At 37.0% G+C, this 19,088-nt stretch overlaps 1 long non-coding RNA gene across 11 annotated transcripts in view; it reads left to right on the top strand.

Moving 5' to 3' along the window:
- LOC147378444 (uncharacterized) overlaps nucleotides 1-19,088 on the top strand; it is a 226,329-nt gene that overhangs the window by 88,625 nt on the left and 118,616 nt on the right. The window contains exon 3 of one of the 11 annotated variants that reach the window (XR_015152366.1): nucleotides 18,353-18,440. The exons of the other annotated variants lie outside the window; for them this stretch is intronic. This is a non-coding gene — a long non-coding RNA (uncharacterized LOC147378444). The remainder of the gene's footprint in view (nucleotides 1-18,352; nucleotides 18,441-19,088) is intronic. 11 annotated transcript variants of the gene reach the window in all.

Below are 19,088 nucleotides of genomic sequence, written 5' to 3'. Positions count from 1 at the left end.
TGGATCTTTTCTTCAAATATGAAATGGAGAAAAATAGTTTCATCAGTGGAGCGAATGTTACATTAAAAATAGAGATAAATTTATCTCTTTAATTATGACTTTGTTTATATTGCTAACATATTAGTTTTGGAGGTGCTTCTTCAGGAAGTTGATGTAAATGGAGATTAAATGCTGTTTGATTAATGTTTTTTATCTTGTCTTTTTCGTGGTCAGATACCCCATTCATTCTGTTCTCCCAATTAATGACTACACTTGCTGTATGTGATTTTATACACACACACACATAAAGTTATTTAGTCTTTGCGATGTAATCTTCAGAACCAGGTAATAGGAGTGCAGTTATCTCATCTTAAATAGTCTTAGAAAACCTTGAATATACATTCACTTTTTTCCTTTCCCTCCACCCCAAGTTTGCATCTGCTTGTCTTGAGATAACTGTCTCTTCTCAGTGAGAACAAGATGATAACTAACTAGCTGGGCTACTATATATGTTTAGCTGCTTGTCTTTAGCACTGAATGAAAGGGTTTCCTGTAGTAGTTTGCTAAAGTAGTTTGTGCAATGCAGATAGCGATTAGGATTGCTACTTTAGTACATGTCATCAACACCCTGCCACTGGAGTACATTCTAGGACGTCTGTAGGAGTACATGGAGAAGGCAATGGCAACCCATTCCAGTACTCTCGCCTGGAAAATCCATGGACGGAGGAGCCTGGTAGGCTGCAGTCCATAGGGTCGCAAAGAGTCAGACACGACTGAGCGACTTCCCTTTCACTTTTCACTTTCCTGCATTGGAGAAGGAAATGGCAACCCACTTCAGTGTTCTTGCCTGGAGAATCCCAGGGACAGCGGAGCCTGGTGGGCTGCCGTCCATGGGGTCACATAGAGTTGGACACAACTGAAGCAACATAGCAGCAGCAGTAGGAGTACATAATATAAGTCTGAATTCTGAGCAAAACTATATGATAGGTTCATTTTCAAACTCTATTATATATAAAATTAAAACCCTCAAGGTTTAAAATGACAGGTTCATTGTCAAGTATGCTGGACTTTTTATTCTGAAGGGACAAAAGACTTTGTATCTATTTAAGTCTTCATGAAAACTCTACCTGTGGTCCTCAGAGCAGCACTGTGCTGGTGACACCTCTGCTGCCTCAGATTGTTCTGTGGTCCTCTCCATCTGGATGGAATAGGAAAAAGCTTGGTGAAAGAAGGAACAAAAACAATTTTGTTTAAGTCACCAGAGTCTTAGTTCTCTGTGTGTGTTTAATTTTATAACTTCATTGTGGTTGGTCTTTTGCAATCATACCTGAGAACTCACATGTTGAAAAATAAATCACACAAGTGATGTCTAGAGAATCATTTCCTGGTTAAATGGCCACTTGTGACAACTCTGAATTTGCTCCCTGTATGTGGGAAGATGCTATTGCTCACCTGGGAGCTTTACTATTGGCAGGTCTCGAGCAAGTCTTTCCATGGAGAGGTGTCATGGTAATTTGAATGGAGAGGCCTGCATTTCCCAGATTTACCTTCTAAGATTACATGAGTTTTGGGGCCTCCAAGAGTGAAGGTTATACAGTGTGTCCTGGAGGTGGGCGGCTTCAGAGAGGAAAGAACATATCAATATTCTTAAATACCCCTACTGAACACAGACTCTCTTAATGTAGATTACAACAAAGTTAAGTATTTATAATAAACTCTAAATTAATTTGTAATTAATGCAGGGATATTAATAATTATCTGTATTAATGCAGGGATATACATCTCTTAAGAACCATTTATATTAAATTTTGTCAATTGGCAATGGGTGGGTTGCATCAGATTTGTTATTTAAATTATGTTGCTCCTATGCTAATATTCAGAGAAGGCAATGGCACCCCACTCCAGTACTCTTGCCTGGAAAATCCCATGGACGGAGAGTCTGGTGGGCTGTAGTCCATGGGGTCGCTAAGAGTCGGACACGACTGAGCGACTTCACTTTCACTTTTCACTTTCATGCATTGGAGAAGGAAATGGCAACCCACTCCAGTGTTCTTGCCTGGAGAATCCCAGGGATGGGGGAGCCTGGTGGGCTGCCGTCTATGGGGTTGCACAGAGTCAGACATGACTGAAGCGACCTAGCAGCAGCAGCAGCATGCTAATATTAGAATCTTTGTGGTCTGCATTTCCTGTGCAGGCAGTAATCAGGGGAGAAGGTGCAGAGCTGTATTTATGGCACTGGCAGATGGAAACCACTCTGATAGCAGTCATTTCTAACAGATAAGCCACAAGCAGGTAATTTACATGCAGGTGATCTGTAGATTACTAGAAAGGACTGTAGGTGTATATGCTTAGCATTCATGCTTACCTGTACATTACCATCAGGTTGATTCCTGAAAGGAATGTCAACAGATGAATGATGTTAAGGTAAGAGCGTGTCCCCTAGAGCTAAAGGACCTAGATTTGAATCCATTTCTGATCTTACTAGTTTTTCATTGTGACTAAACCCTCAACCTCTCTGAGGGTCAGTTTCTCTATCTACACCTGCCTATCTTATCTAATGTGTTTTGTATCCTGAAGTTAGGTAAGTAAATTACAAAGATGGGTAAGACACAGTCTTGTCCCACAAGGATATCAGGGGATAGGCAGGGAGCGGACAAGTAAACTGGAAACTTCACTAGTGCAGGATGAGTTCTAAGGGAGGTTGTGTTGACTAGTTCCATAGCTTGCCTTGTAATAATACATATATTGTATATTTTGACTATGAGCTATATCTCATGGGACAATGAAATCCTTAAATTTCATGAGTCTTGTATAATTCACTTTTGAGTCATCAGAAACTAGTTCAAGCTTAGGCAATAATTGGCATACACACAGTACTTTTGTGAAATGATCCTTAAATTTCTCAGCTTAGGCAAAGCTTATCGTCTAGTTAGAACCAAATATTGTCTGTATTCTGCTGGGTGTGCATCAACCTTACAAGTAGGCAGAGGAAGTTGTTTAATGAGGTCCTTTTCCATATATACCTAGTGTAGTATCTGGGATGGAGCTCACTAAATAAAACTATTATGTGTACTATGAGGTAGGGAGTGGAAGTCACTGAAATATCGCTCCTGGCTTCCTGTGTTATTGGTTGCTTGAAATTCCTACTATTAGACATTCACTCTGACAACTAGGAAATTGCATTCCTGGAAGTCTTCCTTGAAATGTTCATGGCCCTGGGGAAAGATAAAACTTTTAAACTATAGTGAATTCCTAACACTGTAGTATGAATTAGTTTTTGATGTCAACAAACCTAATGTCAGAACCTAAATGGTGTGTAAGATGTAGTAGGAAAGCTTGATAAGAAAGGAAGAAAGGGGAAAGGTCTGTGGTCTGGGGCCTGGTTAGTGAGAGCTTGGGCATTAAGGCGAATCCTGGAGTGGTGTGAATTTTTCTCTTCGGACAAGCTCGGTGTGATTCTGTTGACTCCTCTGAGCTCAGTACTGGGGAAGGGTTCTGCTCTGTCGTGGTGAGAGGAATCTGACTGCTATTCAATTGTGTGACCCTGGCTGTTTCTGTGAATCTGCCCACAAGATAGAGAGAGAGGGTGAAGGAACTTCACATGAAAACTTCCTCCTCCCACCATAAGAAGTGAGAAATGATCTTAAGAAGTCATCAGAGTGGGGACTTCCCTGGTGGTCCAATGGGAAGACTCTGTGCTTCCATTGCAGGCGTTCCAGGTTCGCCAGGTGGCACTGCCAAAAAAAAAAAAAATACATCAGAGTGGGAGCTTTGATACAAGGTAATATGGCCACATCTGTAAATTTCCTTTGCTGTTCCAGGAGTTTCCAAGTTACCAGGAGAAGACATTAATTACTGAATTGGAAGAGTTGGTGAGGGGTAGGAAGTAAATAAAAAGGAGCTCCGTAGATACTTAGATTACCCACTTCCACAAGTCGGGTGTCAATCATTTAAACATTTTCGTAGAGAAAGAGCTATCAGGCTAAGTCTTCCAAGGAAAATGCTAAAAAAAAAAAAAAAATCAGTATGCACTTTAAATATTGAATGGAAGTCAAATACTGGTCATAAAGATTTTTAAGCAAGACTAAGGAACAAAACTCCAAAGGCTGTAGGTAGAGATATCCTGTACTTTTCTAGGTTTAGCAGTTTGTGATTTTTCTCTATGCTAGAAAATAATTTATTTTATTAGAGTGTTTGCAGCAGATACATGAATGGCATAAATTACATATTACAATTTGCCATGGAGATCTTACTGTCTCAATTAAGTGTCAGTTAGCACATTCTGCAGTGAGCTCTCCTTCTAGGGTCTGGTGGTATTTCATGGTACGTCAGTCAATAACCCGTGTCCCCAGCCTAATTGCCAAGGGGCTATATCCTGACTCCTAGCTAGGGGTTGGCCTTGGAAAGTATAAAGTTATGTTTGTTAAATGCAAGCCTCATGATCTCTGGAAAGCGTTAGCAATAATCTTCCTGCCCATTGCACAAATTCCTTCCTGTAAATGCCAGTGATCATGGTGTAGACAAGCATGGGCTCCAATCCCATGATTTTACTAGAAAACTAAACTTCCTGTCAGCATCTTAAGCCTTGACCGCTCCTATAATGTTAGCATTTTATTAAAGTAAATGGAATTAGAAGTAGAAATAAATCAGTTTAATCACACATGAAGCACGATTTTTCATGAGCACTTCAATCATTTTTACTTGAAACAATGGAAAAATGAATGTGTTAATTTGCAGCCAGATTGAAAAATTCTGAAAAATATTTAATTTTAATTCCAAATACTTGTCTAGTTATTTAGAAGTAAGTCCTTTTCAGATTACTCAACTCAGAGTCTGGATTTGAATAATAAATTTTCTCTAACATTACTTATTCTAAAGAGAAATAAATTACTGTTGTGCATATGTATGCATATACATAAATACATGTTTTGTAGCTTTTGAAATTCAATCATAAATGTATCTAATTCATCTCTCAGTACAGTCTGTCAGTGTAAGACAGGTAAGGGTTTCCATGAGTAAATTACTTTTTATTGAGAGATAATAATCAAAATAGTCACTAAGGGTAAGTCTCCCAATATTTATCAGAGTTTCAATTTCATGAGCACTTATGTGATTTTTATAAAAATAAAGCCTGAGTGAGAGTAAAGATCCCCCTAACTACTGAATGAAATAAAGAACCTACTCTTGAGTTATTCTGAAATTCTCATTGGATTTACTATTATTTTGAAAAGTGAACCCAGATAAATCATATTTATTTACCCAATTTACTATCTTATCTGAAGATGTTAAATGTACTCTATTAGAAACAACATGAACCCTTTGAAGAAAAGCTTTACATGTAATTTAATTCTTTGCTCAGCCCCCCCAAAAATGATTCAGTGCTGCAGAAGATTGTGCATTTGTATACGGCATGAAAATGACTGAAGGTCTGGGCGGAACTGTGAATCCAGCCTTTTCTAAACTGAACAAGTCATTGCTTTGGGGGAAGCATCCTCCACCTTCTATAATACCCACAGAGATGTCTTATGGACACTGCGTAGTTTTAATTCAAGTTTAACTTTCAATTATAAAGGAAGCCTTCTGAGACTATATCTTTGTGGGACAGTTAGGTCAAAGTTTGAAAAAAGTAAGCAGTAGAATGAAACTGACAAATTGACTGATTTCCTCCCTCTGCCTCCATTTTGTTGACTTAAATTATATCTTTGTCATAAAGTCACAACTTCAGAAAAATCAGCCAGGATTAAGTTTTAATTTTTTTCTTTCACATATTACCCCCTCCCCTGCTGCCACCAAAGGTGAATAATTTCATTTGGAGAAACTTTCGCCTATCTGTAATATCGGTTTATAACAGACATTTATAATAAATCCTTAGTATAACTCATATAAATTAATAGTTAAAAAAGCAGTAGCTATATATTTTTAACCTGAATATATGCTACAAAATTATCTTATTAACCTTCTACCATTGTTTTTTTTACTAACTTTCTGAAAAAATAAATATTAGATGAATAATATTATGAGTTATGGCTGAGTTGAGGTCTGAGGCTTGACTAACATTTCATTTATGTTTATTTTAAAAATAGGTACCCCTTTAAATTATGATGAATAAAATATAGTATCTGCACTGACAGAAGTTAAGAATATAGCCATTTACCCTAATGATACAAGAAGTGGAATGAGACGTCAGGGCATAGAGTAGTCACTTTCACATTCCATCCAGCAGTGTGTTAAGCAGAGACTTGTTGAAAGGCCATTTTAAAATGACAAAATGTCAGGGTTAGAAGGAACCACATTTACCATATAGTGTCATCCAGTATTGAATTCCGGAATATTTTCTATTGTAACTGTGACTAACTATGAATACTAAGAAAGTGCAGTAGGTTCATAAGAGTGATAATTCTAGTACTGATTGGCTATAATGTTTATATAATTCTGTGGCAGAAACTTTTAACTTCTCCCTTCTTTGTGTTTATTCTCCACTTCTCTCTTTAATTAATGATCACACCTCACTCCCAGCCCAACAGATTGACTTTTGGCTGTTTTATGCTGATGAATGTGGAGACCACATTTCTCAACTTCTTTAACAGTGAGATCAGTTCAGTTCAGTCACTCAGTCATGTCTGACTCTGCAACCCCATGGACTTCAGCACGCCAGGCCTCCCTGTCTATCACCAACTCCCAGAGCTTGCTCAAAGTCATGTCCATTGAGTCGATTATGCCATCCAACCATCTCATCCTCTGTCGTCCCCTTCTCCTCCTGCCTTCAATCTTTCCCAGCATCAGGGTCTTTTCAAATGAGTCAGCTCTTTGCATCAGATGGTTAAAGTATTGGAGTTTCAGCTTCAGCATCAGTCTTTCCAATGAATATTCAGGACTGATTTCCTTTAGAATGGACTGGTTGGCTCTCCTTGCAGCCCAAGAGACTCTCAAGAGTCTTCTCCAACACCACAGTTCAAAAGCATCTGTTCTTCAGTGCTCAGTTTTCTTAATTGTCCAACTCTCACATCCATACATGACTACTGGAAAAACCATAGCTTTGATGAAACAGACCTTTGTTGGCAAAGTAATGTCTGCTTTTTAATAAGCTGTCTAGGTTGGTCATAGCTTTTCTTCCAAGGAGCAGCATCTTTTAATTTCATGGCTGCAGTCACCATCTGCAGTGATTTTGGAGTCCAAGAAAAGAAAGTCTGTCACTGTTTCCATTGTTACCCCATCTATTTGGCATGATCATGGCATCGGATGCCATGATCTTAGTTTTCTGAATGTTGAGTTTTAAACCAGCTATTTCACTCTCCTCCTTCATTTTCATCAAGAGGCTCTTTAGTTCCTCTTCACTTTCTGCCATAAGGATGGTGTCATCTGCATATCTGAGGTTATTGATATTTCTCTTAGCAATCTTGATTCTACCTTATGCTTTGTCCAGTCCAGCATTTTTCATGATGTACTCTGCATATAAGTTCCATAAGCAGGGTGACAATATACAGCCTTGACATACTCCTTCCCAATTTGGAACCAGTCTGTTGTTCCATGTCCAGTTCTAACTGTTGCTTCTTGACCTGCATGCAGATTTCTCAGGAAGCAGATCAGGTGGTCTGGTATTCCCATCTCTTTAAGAATATTCTACAGTTTGTTGTGATCCACACAGTCAAAGGCTTTGGTGTAGTCAATAAAGCAGAAGTGGATGGTTTTCTGGAACTTACTTGCTTTTTTGATGATCCAATGAATGTTGGCTATTTGATCTCTGGTTCCTCTGCCTTTTCTAAATCCAGCTTGAACATCTGGAAGCTCACGGTTTACATACTGTTGAAGCCTAGCTTGGAGAATTTTGAGAATTACTTTGCTAGCGTGTGAGATTAGTGCTATTGTGTGGTAATTTGAGCATTCTTTGACATTGCCTTTCTTTGGGGTTTGAATGACAACTGACCTTTTCCAGTCCTGTGGCCACTGCTGCGTTTTCCTAATTTGCTGGCATTATTGAGTGTAGCATTTTAACAGCATCATCTTTTAGGATTTTAAACAGCTCAACTGGAATTCCATCATCTCCATTAGCTTTGTTCGTAGTGATGACCTCACATTCCAGGATATCTGGCTCTAGGTGAGTGGTCACATCATCTGTGGTTATCTGGGTCATGAAGGTCTTTTTTGTGTAGTTCTTCTGTGTATTCTTGTCACCTCTTCTTAATACATTCTGCTTCTGTTAGGTCCATACCATTTCTGTCTTTTATTGTGCCTATCTTTGTATGAAATGTCCCCTTGATGTCTCCAGTTTTTTTGAAGAGATCTCTAGTCTTTCCCATTCTGTTATTTTCATCTATTTCTTTGCATTGATCCCTGAGGAAGGCTTTCTTATCTCTCCTTGCTATTCTTTGGAACTCTGCATTCAAATGGGTATATCTTTCCTTTTCTCCTTTGCCTTTAGCTTCTCTTTTTTTCACAATTATCTGTAAGACCTCCTCAGACAGCCTTTTGCCTTTTTGCATTTCTTTTTCTTGGGGATGGTCTTGATCACTACCTCTTGTACAATGTCATGAACCTCTGTCCATAGTTCTTCAGGCACTCTATCAGATCTAATCCCTTGAATCTATTTGTCACTTTCTCTGTATAATTGTAAGGGATTTGATTTAAATGTGGCCATGCAACTAAGTTTTTGCTGGTAGGATGTGAGCTAAAGTAATTTGTGGCACTTCCAGGGCATCTGTTTGTAAATAAGACTACTTGTCCTGAATTTCTTGGTAGTTGGGATGTGGCAACAGCTGCAGAGGCAGCTTTAGACTTAAGAATGGAGCCATATGTTGGAGATGACTGGTTGATTTTCCAGTTTAAATACCTGGATAAATCATAGAGTAGATTGTTTTTCTACCTGTCTAGATCACCTTCCTAGCATGGACCATTCCATCTCCTTCCATCACCACTGTATTTTGAAGTTTCTTTGTTGAAGTGGTTTAGTCTAAACCTTGACTGATAAATTTACATGTGGTAATATCTGCCTCCTCTTCATTCTTTTGATTCAAGTTATGGCCTCTAGAAAGGTACAGAATTAGTAGACTACCTCTTGAATATGATACTGTTTTGACTGTAGACAGATAATAACTAAGTGTTGCACATTTATTATTTATTTTCTTCTTTCCTGCCTACATCTTCCTCAGACTTCATTCATTCCTCAGTGGTTACGATGTTAATCTCCTTAATCTGGATGCTGTATCTTCATTAATACATCTATGTTTACTGCCTTATCCTATTGCCATGTTCTTCTCACGTGAAGAGAAGTCTCAAGTCTCACCTGTAATAATCTCCTGTTTAGTACTTACATTTATCTCTGATAAATTTCATCCTCTTGATTTTATTCCCCCCATTTCAGCAAGTCGAGATAATTTTGAGCAAGTGAAGACTTTCCTAAGGCCATTTGTAAATGCAAACAAGTGATGTGACTGCTTTTCCCAGTAAATTGAAGGACTGTTCTACCCATATTTTTGTATCCAAGATGAAATGCTGTATATTTTAAAATGTTTAATATTACTGCTACCATTCTTCCTAATCAATACCCATTGCCAGATACTGTAAGTCTTTCATAAGAATTAGGTCACAACAGACCTATTATTATTCCCATTCTGTTGATGAGGAAATGTGTCTTTAAGGGAAAGGATGACTTGTCTACACAGGTAGGAAATATAGCCAAATTCAAACCCAAGCTGGCATGACATCCAGCTTAATATTCCATTAGACTGCTGTCATTTGATATGCTTCACTTTCTGCGAAGTATAGGTTCCTGCCCTTTAAGAAGTTCTGTGTCTGGAAAGGATCAGACATATATTTAGCTGTGGTCACAAATGCATATGCTCTTCCATGTTCTTCTTTGGTCATGTTCTTAAAAGTAAGAGAATGAAAAAATTCAAATGATTTAGATAATCAGACTTATCTACACCATGAGGCCTGCTTCATACAGGCATGATTTTTGCATCTTCACCAAAAACAGGATGTTTTCTCCTCCTAGTCTTATTGCAATATACTTTTCACAACTAAGTTCTTTTTCTAATTTAATTCAATTAAAAAAAACAACTATTGGGGCATAACTGATTTACAATATTGTGTTAGTTTCAGGTATACAGCAAAGTGAACCTGTTATACAAATACATAAATCCACTCTTCTTAAGATTCTCTTCACATATAGGCTGCTACTTAGTACTGAGTAGAGTTCCCTATGCTGTATGGTGAAGAAGTGAAGTGAAGTGAAATGAAGTCGTTCAGTCGTGTCTGACTCTTTGCAACCCCATGGACTGTAGCCTACCAGGCTCCTCCCTCCATGGGATTCTCCAGGCAAGAGTACTGGAGTGGGTTACCAGTTCCTTCTCCAGGGGATCTTCCTGACCCAGGGATCGAACCTGGGTCTCTCCCATTCCAGGCAGACACTTTAACCTCTGAGTCACCAGGGAAGCCTGGTCCTTATTAGTTACCTATTTATATAGATTATTGTATCTGTGTCAGTCCCAATCTTCTGAGTTATCATTCCCCTCTTATCCCCTGCTAACTATAAGTTTCTTTTCTGTATCTGTAACTCTATTTTGGTTTTGTAGATAAGTTCATTTGTAGCCTTTTTAAAGATTCCACATGTAAGTGATATCATATGGTATTTGTCTTTCTCTGTCTGACTTACTTCACTCAGTATGGGAATCTCTAGGTCCAGCCAGGTTACTTCAAATGGCATTGTTTTGTTCTTTTTTATGGATGAGTAATATTCCATTGTATATACTTCACAACTGAGTTTGATCCTGAAAAAGGTCTTGGTTCCTTCTTCTGTTGGTTTCAATGTGTTGGTCCAGCCAGAAAGACATTATTGTGATTCTCAGAATCACAGTGGGTTATCTTATTTTTTTAAATTTTATCTATTTATTCATTTTATACTTTAATTATACTTTATTTTTTATTTTTTTTAATTTTATTATTTTTTTAAATTTTATTTTATTTTTAAACTTTACATAATTGTATTAGTTTTGCCAAATATATAGTTGATTAACAGTGTTGTGTTAGTTTCAGTCTTACAACAAAGTGATTAAGTTATATGTGTATATGTATCCTTCTTCAAATTCTTTTCTTATTTAGATTATTACATAATATTGAGCAGAATTCCTTGTGCTGTACAGTAGGCCCTTTTTGGTTATCCGTTTAAAATATAGCAGTGTGTACATACCAATTCCAAACTCCCTAACTATCCCTCCCCTGCACCCTTCCCCCCTGATAATTATAAGTTCATTCTCTAAGTCTGTGAGTCTATTTCTGCTTTGTAAACGGGTTCCTTTGTATCCTTTTTATTAGGTTTCACATGTAAGTGATATCCTATAATATTTCTCTTTCTTTCTCTGACTAATTTAATATGACAATCTCTAGGTCCATCCATGTTGCTGCAAATGACATTATTTCATTCTTTTTAATGGCTGAGTAATATTCCGTGGTGTATATTGCACCACATCTTCTTTATCCATTCCTCTGTCAGTGGACATTTAGGTTGCATCCATGTCTTGGCTACTGTGAACAGTGCTGCAGTGAACACTGGGGTGCATGTGTCCTCTAGGACCTCATTTTTCTCTGGATATATGCCCAAGAGTGGGATTTCAAGATCATAGAAAACTTGTTTTTTCTGGAAATAGAACTGCCTTATGATCCAGCAATCCCACTGCTGGGCATACACACTGAGGAAACCAGAAGGGAAAGAGACACGTGTACCCCAATGTTCATCGCAGCACTGTTTATAATAGCCAGGACATGGAAGCAACCTAGATGCCCATCAGCAGATGAATGGATAAGAAAGCTGTGGTACATATACACAATGGAGTATTACTCAGCCATTAAAAAGAATACATTTGAATCAGTTCTAATGAGGTGGATGAAACTGGAGCCTATTATACAGAGTGAAGTAAGCCAGAAGGAAAAACACCAATACAGTATACTAACACATATATATGGAATTTAGAAAGATGATAACAATAACCCTGTGTACGAGACAGCAAAAGTGACACTGATGTATGGAACAGTCTTATGGACTCTGTGGGAGAGGGGGAGGGTGGGAAGATTTGGGAGAATGGCATTGAAACATGTAAAATATCATGTATGAAACGAGATGCCAGTCCAGGTTCGATGCACGGTACTGGATGCTTGGGGCTAATGCACTGGGACGACCCAGAGGGATGGTATGGGGAGGGAGGAGGGAGGAGGGTTCAGGATGGGGAGCACATGTATACCTGTGATGGATTCATTTTGATATTTGGCAAAACTAATACAATTATGTAAAGTTTAAAAAGAAAATAAAATTAAAAAAAAAAAAGAAAACTTGTTTTTTGCTTGATGTCTTTTTTCTTTGGTAAGTTGGCTCGGAGATTGCTACATACCCTCAAATGCTTGTCAGTCCTTGGAGTTGATGTGATGTATGTGTAGTTTTTGTTTAGGGACCCTCATCTCCACATTAAAATACTGTTCCCCGTGTTCTGTAAACCTGATCATTTTCTTTTTATGTAACCCCTGTTGTTATTCAGTCATTAATTCATGTTAGACTCTCTGTGACCTCATGGGCTATAGCACCAGGCTTCCCAATCCTCTACTATCTCCTGAAGTTTGCTCAAGTTCATGTCTACTGAGTTGGTGTTTCTCTCTAACCATCTCACACTCTGCCACCTGATGCTGGGAAAGATTGGAGGCAAAAGGAGAAGGGGGTGGCAGAGGAAATATGCCCTACTATTACTCTTATATTCTTCTCTGCTAAAGCTCAAGAAAGAAAAGTGCAAGCTAAGGAATAGATGTCATATTTCAGACATTTATATATAAGGGTTTTAAAACTTTCCTTTATCTTTAAAAATGTAAGTTGTTACTGAATAATAACAAAGAATAACAATGAGATAAGAAAGAGTTTAAAAATCATCTTCTTCAATCTCTTCATTTTATAGGAGAGGAAATGGAGTCCCAGAAAGCTTAAATGAATTGCTGACATGAATTGCTGATAGAGAGGCAAATGTGAATAAGAAAACTTTGGTTATACCCTTAAAATTATATCCAGTGGCTCAGTGGGTAAAGAATCTGTCTGCAGTGCAGGAGACACAGGTTTGATCCCTGGTTGGGAAGAACCCCTAGAGAAGGAAATGGCAACCCACTCCAGTATTCTTGCCTGGAAAATCCCATAGACAGAGGATCCTGGTGGGCTACAGTTTATGGGGTCACAGAGAGGAGTTCCTTCTTTCTTGCTTAGAAACACATATATCTGTTATTTGGCCCTACATAACCTATGCTTTTATTTGAAAACCAAAGTGTCTAATGATAGATATGAATTATTTAAACTTTACCTGTGCTTCTGTCTTCTGTTTCTTGTAGATGATGATGTAATTAATAATGGTAACAATAGTAATACTTAATATCATAGAGAGTATTTATTGAGCACTTAATATAAACTAGGCACTATTATAAGTGGTTCATACTACCAAAGTATTTGATTCTCAAAAATCTTTATTAAACTGGTAAAACTTGTCATTGATAAATGAGGAGATGGAAATCTACTAGCTGTGTCTGAAGTCACACAGCTGGAACAATGGCAGAGCCAAGAACTTTGGTTTGGAATCTGGCTTTAGGGTCTGTGCTCTAAACAACTGCAGCCTGTTGCCTCTGTTTCAATAATGAGTTAACAGATGTGCGTGTCTGTGTTTGTGTGTTTGTGTACCCGGTATCCACCTGCCAATACAGGAGATGCAAGAGACGTAGGTTTGATCCCTGGGTCAGGAAGATCCCCTGGAGTAAGAAATGCATCCCATTTCAGTGTTCTTGCTTGGAGCATCCCCTGGGCAGAGGAACCTGGCGGGCTACAGTCCATTGAGCCACCCTGAGTCGAACACAACCAAGTGACTGAGCACACTCGCACATATATGTATATTATTTGTTATATATACCATATTGTATTAATATTTCAGTCTAGTCTTTTTATATGTGTGCAAGGGTTTTCAGAAAAAAATTATGTTTATTTGTATTAATATTTACTTCAGTATTATCTTCACAGGCTCAGAATTTGTTCAGAAAACAGTAAAACAGCAGAAGGATAGATTTTTGTTTAAATGATTTAATGACTACACTTAAATAAATTATTAGACTTGCATAGCCACTGTTTAAAAAGAACTATCCTATGTGTTTTAACAGTATTTGCTTATCAGAACTGTCAATCCATAAACCAAATGGATAGCAGGCAAGAAAACCTAAGACAGAAAGAAGAGATGAAAATCAGTGTATTCTTTCCATCTCCCTAAGCCCACCACATACTATTTTGGAAAGAAAAAAAGTGATACAGATGACGCTTTTGGTCAAGAATGTAAGGAGGTATTTTTGTCATTTTCACCCCTAAACCACCAATATTCTCAGAGGTCACCAGCCTCCTATCTCCTGGACCCCTTTATAAATATGTAATTTATTCTTCCTTTCAAAATGAAATCACAAAATTATGAAAGGAAAAGGGATTTTAGCAGTGTTCCCTCTTGCTTCTAAGAACAACAAATCTAAGTCTGGATGTTGGAACCTCCAGTTAGTTTTAATAGTACAGCCAAGAAGTTTGTGTGCAGGAAATCTATTCTGAATTCTATAATTGACCATTTTGTAAACTGCATAACAAATAGGCCATGTTTATGGCCTATTTGTTATTAAATAAGACTCTATGCACAAAAATAAACTCAAAATGGATTAAAGATCTAAACGTAAGACCAGAAACTATAAAACTCCTAGAGGAGAACATAGGCAAAACACTCTCTGACATACATCACAGCAGGATCCTCTATGACCCACCTCCCAGAATATTGGAAATAAAATAAAAAATAAACAAATGGGACCTAATTAACCTTAAAAGCTTCTGCACATCAAAGGAAACTATTAGCAAGGTGAAAAGACAGCCTTCAGAATGGGAGAAAATAATAGCAAATGAAGCAACTGACAAACAACTAATCTCAAAAATATACAAGCAACTCCTACAGCTCAACTCCAGAAAAATAAACGACCCAATCAAAAAATGGGCCAAAGAACTAAATAGACATTTCTCCAAAGAAGACATACAGATGGCTAACAAACACATGAAAAGATGCTCAACATCACTCATTATCAGAGAAATGCAAATCAAAACCACTATGAGGTACCATTTCACACCAGTCAGAATGGCTGCGATCCAAAAGTCTACAAATAATAAATGCTGGAGAGGGTGTGGAGAAAAGGGAACCCTCTTACACTGTTGGTGGGAATGCAAACTAGTACAGCCACTAAGGAGAACAGTGTGGAGATTCCTTAAAAAACTGGAAATAGAACTGCCTTATGATCCAGCAATCCCACTGCTGGGCATACACACTGAGGAAACCAGAAGGGAAAGAGACACGTGTACCCCAATGTTCATCGCAGCACTGTTTATAATAGCCAGGACATGGAAGCAACCTAGATGCCCATCAGCAGATGAATGGATAAGAAAGCTGTGGTACATATACACAATGGAATATTACTCAGCCATTAAAAAGAATACATTTGAATCAGTTCTAATGAGGTGGATGAAACTGGAGCCTATTATACAGAGTGAAGTAAGCCAGAAGGAAAAACATAAATACAGTATACTAACGCATATATATGGAATTTAGAAAGATGGTAACAATAACCCAGTGTACGAGACAGCAAAAGAGACACTGATGTATAGAACAGTCTTATGGACTCTGTGGGAGAGGGAGAGGGTGGGAAGATCTGGGAGAATGACATTGAAACATGTAAAATATCATGTAAGAAACGAGTTGCCAGTCCAGGTTCAATGCACGATACTGGAGGCTTGGGGCTAGTGCACTGGGACGACCCAGAGGGATGGTATGGGGAGGGAGGGGGGAGGAGGGTTCAGGAAGGGGAACACATGTATACCTGTGGCGGATTCATTTTGATATTTGGCAAAACTAATACAATTATGTAAAGTTTAAAAATAAAATTAAAAAAAAAAAAACTGATACCACAGGAAAAAAAAAAAAAGACTCTATGTCTTGTTTTCCAAGCATTTATACTGCTAATTTTAAGAACATGATCGCATGTCTAACATATTAGAAAATAAATACCTAATACAACATAAGCCTTGTCATATTTAGGGTGTTACCAAGTATCCACAATGGAAATATTGTTCTTTTGTTGACATCCTGTGATTTAGTCTAACCAGCAAGCTTTTATATGATTAATGTTTATAGTCAAAGCTGTGTAGATTCTATATATTCCCTAAAAACAGAAGCATCCATTGTCATTGGTGAATCAGGAGAGAGAAATGGGTTTTAGAAGAAAAATTAACAACTAACACTAGTTGTTTATTTTAGCTTAGGACTTTTTTTTTTATTAAAAAATTCAAAATATGACACTGCATTCAGAAATATCAAATAAAGTTCAAACTGTTTAAACTTAATTTGTGTCACATTATATCAGATCAAATTTCTAGTTATTTCTTCAGTCAACATTTATAATATGCCTGTACTCTAATAAAGATCTAAGAAATAGAGTGAAGGTTTGATTTTACTACAAATGCATTGTCTGTAGTTATTATAGATATTAGCCTAGCAGACGTTAGCATAGATTCATGTTAGTCAAACCAATGTCACTGTATTGATACTCTTTTTCTAATTGGGAAATGGAACTGAGGTGACATTTTTATTATGACATCCTTTATAACTGACACATGTCTGTGCTGAAATACATTTGTGTGCAAATTCATAGTGTAAACAGGATAATTTGCCTTCAGATAAAGCCCTCTTTTAGAAGACTTAAAAATTCAAGAGAGGCAAAGGGATATTTGACAACATCCTCTTTGAAAATGGAAAAGGCAATAAAATACTAAATTATTAGAAGTTACAGTTTAGAAATATGTATCTGCTTTGTTTATTATGATTGGAGAAGAATGGATTGAATTCATTTTTGAAGCAGAATTGTAGCAAAATATCTGTGTCGAACATTAACTGCATTAAAAGAACCTATTATTTGTCTTTTGTTCTCTGTCCTTTTAGAGAAGATAAATGCCTCTTTATTATATTTCATTATCAAAGTTTTGTTTAGAGTTCAATATTCGCAAATTTGACAGGTTAAAAAATAAACTAGTCTACAGATGACATATTTGAGAACTTATGAATTTATGTCTCTCTAATCTAGATTTTATGGCATTCTCTAGATGATTTCTTTAACAAACAAAGGTTCTTTCAAGTCCAAACACTTATAAAATTGCAAAATTAATGTTCAGTTTGATTCTTCTTATTGTTAATATTCTTCCTATTATTCTATTTGTAATCTTTTTTTATTCACCTCATTGAAAAAAAGAAAAGCAATGACTTAAATCTACAAGGTAAATGAGCGCTATTGTTGAATCTTTAACCTTTAAACTGACTATAGAAAAAACAATCTGATAACCTGAATGCCTTCCATATTTCTAGAGATTAATAAGGATAGTTGTATTGTTACTCATTTTAAACCAGTGCTTGTTGCAGAAATGCCTTCTCGAGTGTGTGTTTTGCAAGCATAAAATTAAAAAAAATCAAAGTGGCCAAATTTTTGAAACCAAGTCATAATAAAAATGAAAAAGAAGTTGCTCCCCTTTCCTCCACTGGTTTGCAATTGAGCCTCAATTTCCTAAAGTCCATGAAACCAACGGGCAGAAGTAAGAAGGAAAAAAGGACAAGGAGAGAAAGAAACACAGCTATACGTATAAAAACATATACAAAACAAGCAAGAGAGAAAATGAAAGCAAAAATTAGTCCTGTAAAGATGGATAGACTGAGCTGTAGAAACTGGTCACATAAATAGTCATGAAATGAAAAGTTTCAGATTTGTATTGAAGTTAAAAAAAAAAAAAAAAAAACTACTTAGAGAAAGGCCAACAGGCCAGACTAAATAATCCTCGACTTACCGTCCAATTCTGAATCCCATATTAGCTGCAGAGATTTTAATGTAAATATGCCATTACACTGTCATTACAGTGATCAGGCTTCATGGCTCACAGGTCACATCTCAGCCACTGTTAATTTTGCAGGCAAAAGCTTTTTTTCTCTTGAAATGTTAATAACTTTCTATTAGTTAATGTAGCGTGACTAAAATTCAGATTAGATATAATTCATTTTAATATCTGTGACTGGCTATCCTGATCATTTAGCAATGGTTTCCAGCTGAATACAAGATGCTAAATTGGACTCATTTGCATAGCTGTGTTAAAGCAATGCCATTCTAGAAATGTAGGCATCTTCAAATTAATTTAAAATATTTTTTTCCTCCTGGTTTCGCTACTAGGATAAAATCTTTGGTTGGCAACTAATTGAAGTTACCAAGGGCTGAATATACATTCTTTTCTCTGTCCACCCTCCCGTTTCCCAAGGGGAAAGAAAAACAAAACACTAGCCAGGAGTATTAATTGATGAGTGCAGAAGATACTCAGTGCCTCGGAACCTGGAGGGCGCAATTTAGTAAGTCTAATGTTGTTACACAAATCTGAACTATTGACAAGGTCTCTAACAACCAGGTCTTGGAGATTTAGTTCCACCTTTGCAATTTTTTTTTTTTTAACTCTCTCTTTTATGTAGATACACTATATCTCTACCTGTCCAGGGGAAGGAGTTCAGTTTGTTGAACTGGATGATAAAATATGCTTTCCTAGGAAGCTTACACCAGAGTGGGAAGCATTGTTGTTATTAATCATAGATGGAGTCTGTTCTTCTCTTCCTTTGCATATGTAACACCCATTAATGCTAATGGAAAGCACAGACAATACGTTCATGCAACAGGGGCAACCAGACCCTTGTATTATCAATGCCAGTGAGTAGATGTTCACACAAACAGCACCTGTGGAAGGGATGAGGGATTCTTTGATTGTAACTTGATCTAATTTTTTTAACCTTACCACATTTGATGGTTTCTTTTCCTTTCAATTAAAATGCAAACAATTTATCACTTTAATATCTTCCCCTTTCTTTACAGGTATCACAAACTTTCTGTAAAATATATGTAAATAATCTTTTACAGTTAGGTAAAAAGTTTGATTCAGGAATACTAGAAGATTCCTAAAAAGTTGAAAGCTGAAACAAATTTTAAATATTTTTTTCTTAATTTTCACT

This window comes from Bos grunniens, chromosome 2 (assembly GCF_055505025.1).
Source record: "Bos grunniens cultivar Pamir isolate PY7600 chromosome 2, Bosgru_T2T1.0, whole genome shotgun sequence".
Classification (NCBI taxonomy): Eukaryota; Metazoa; Chordata; class Mammalia; order Artiodactyla; family Bovidae; genus Bos; species Bos grunniens.
This window is presented reverse-complemented; position numbering and strand designations above follow the sequence as displayed.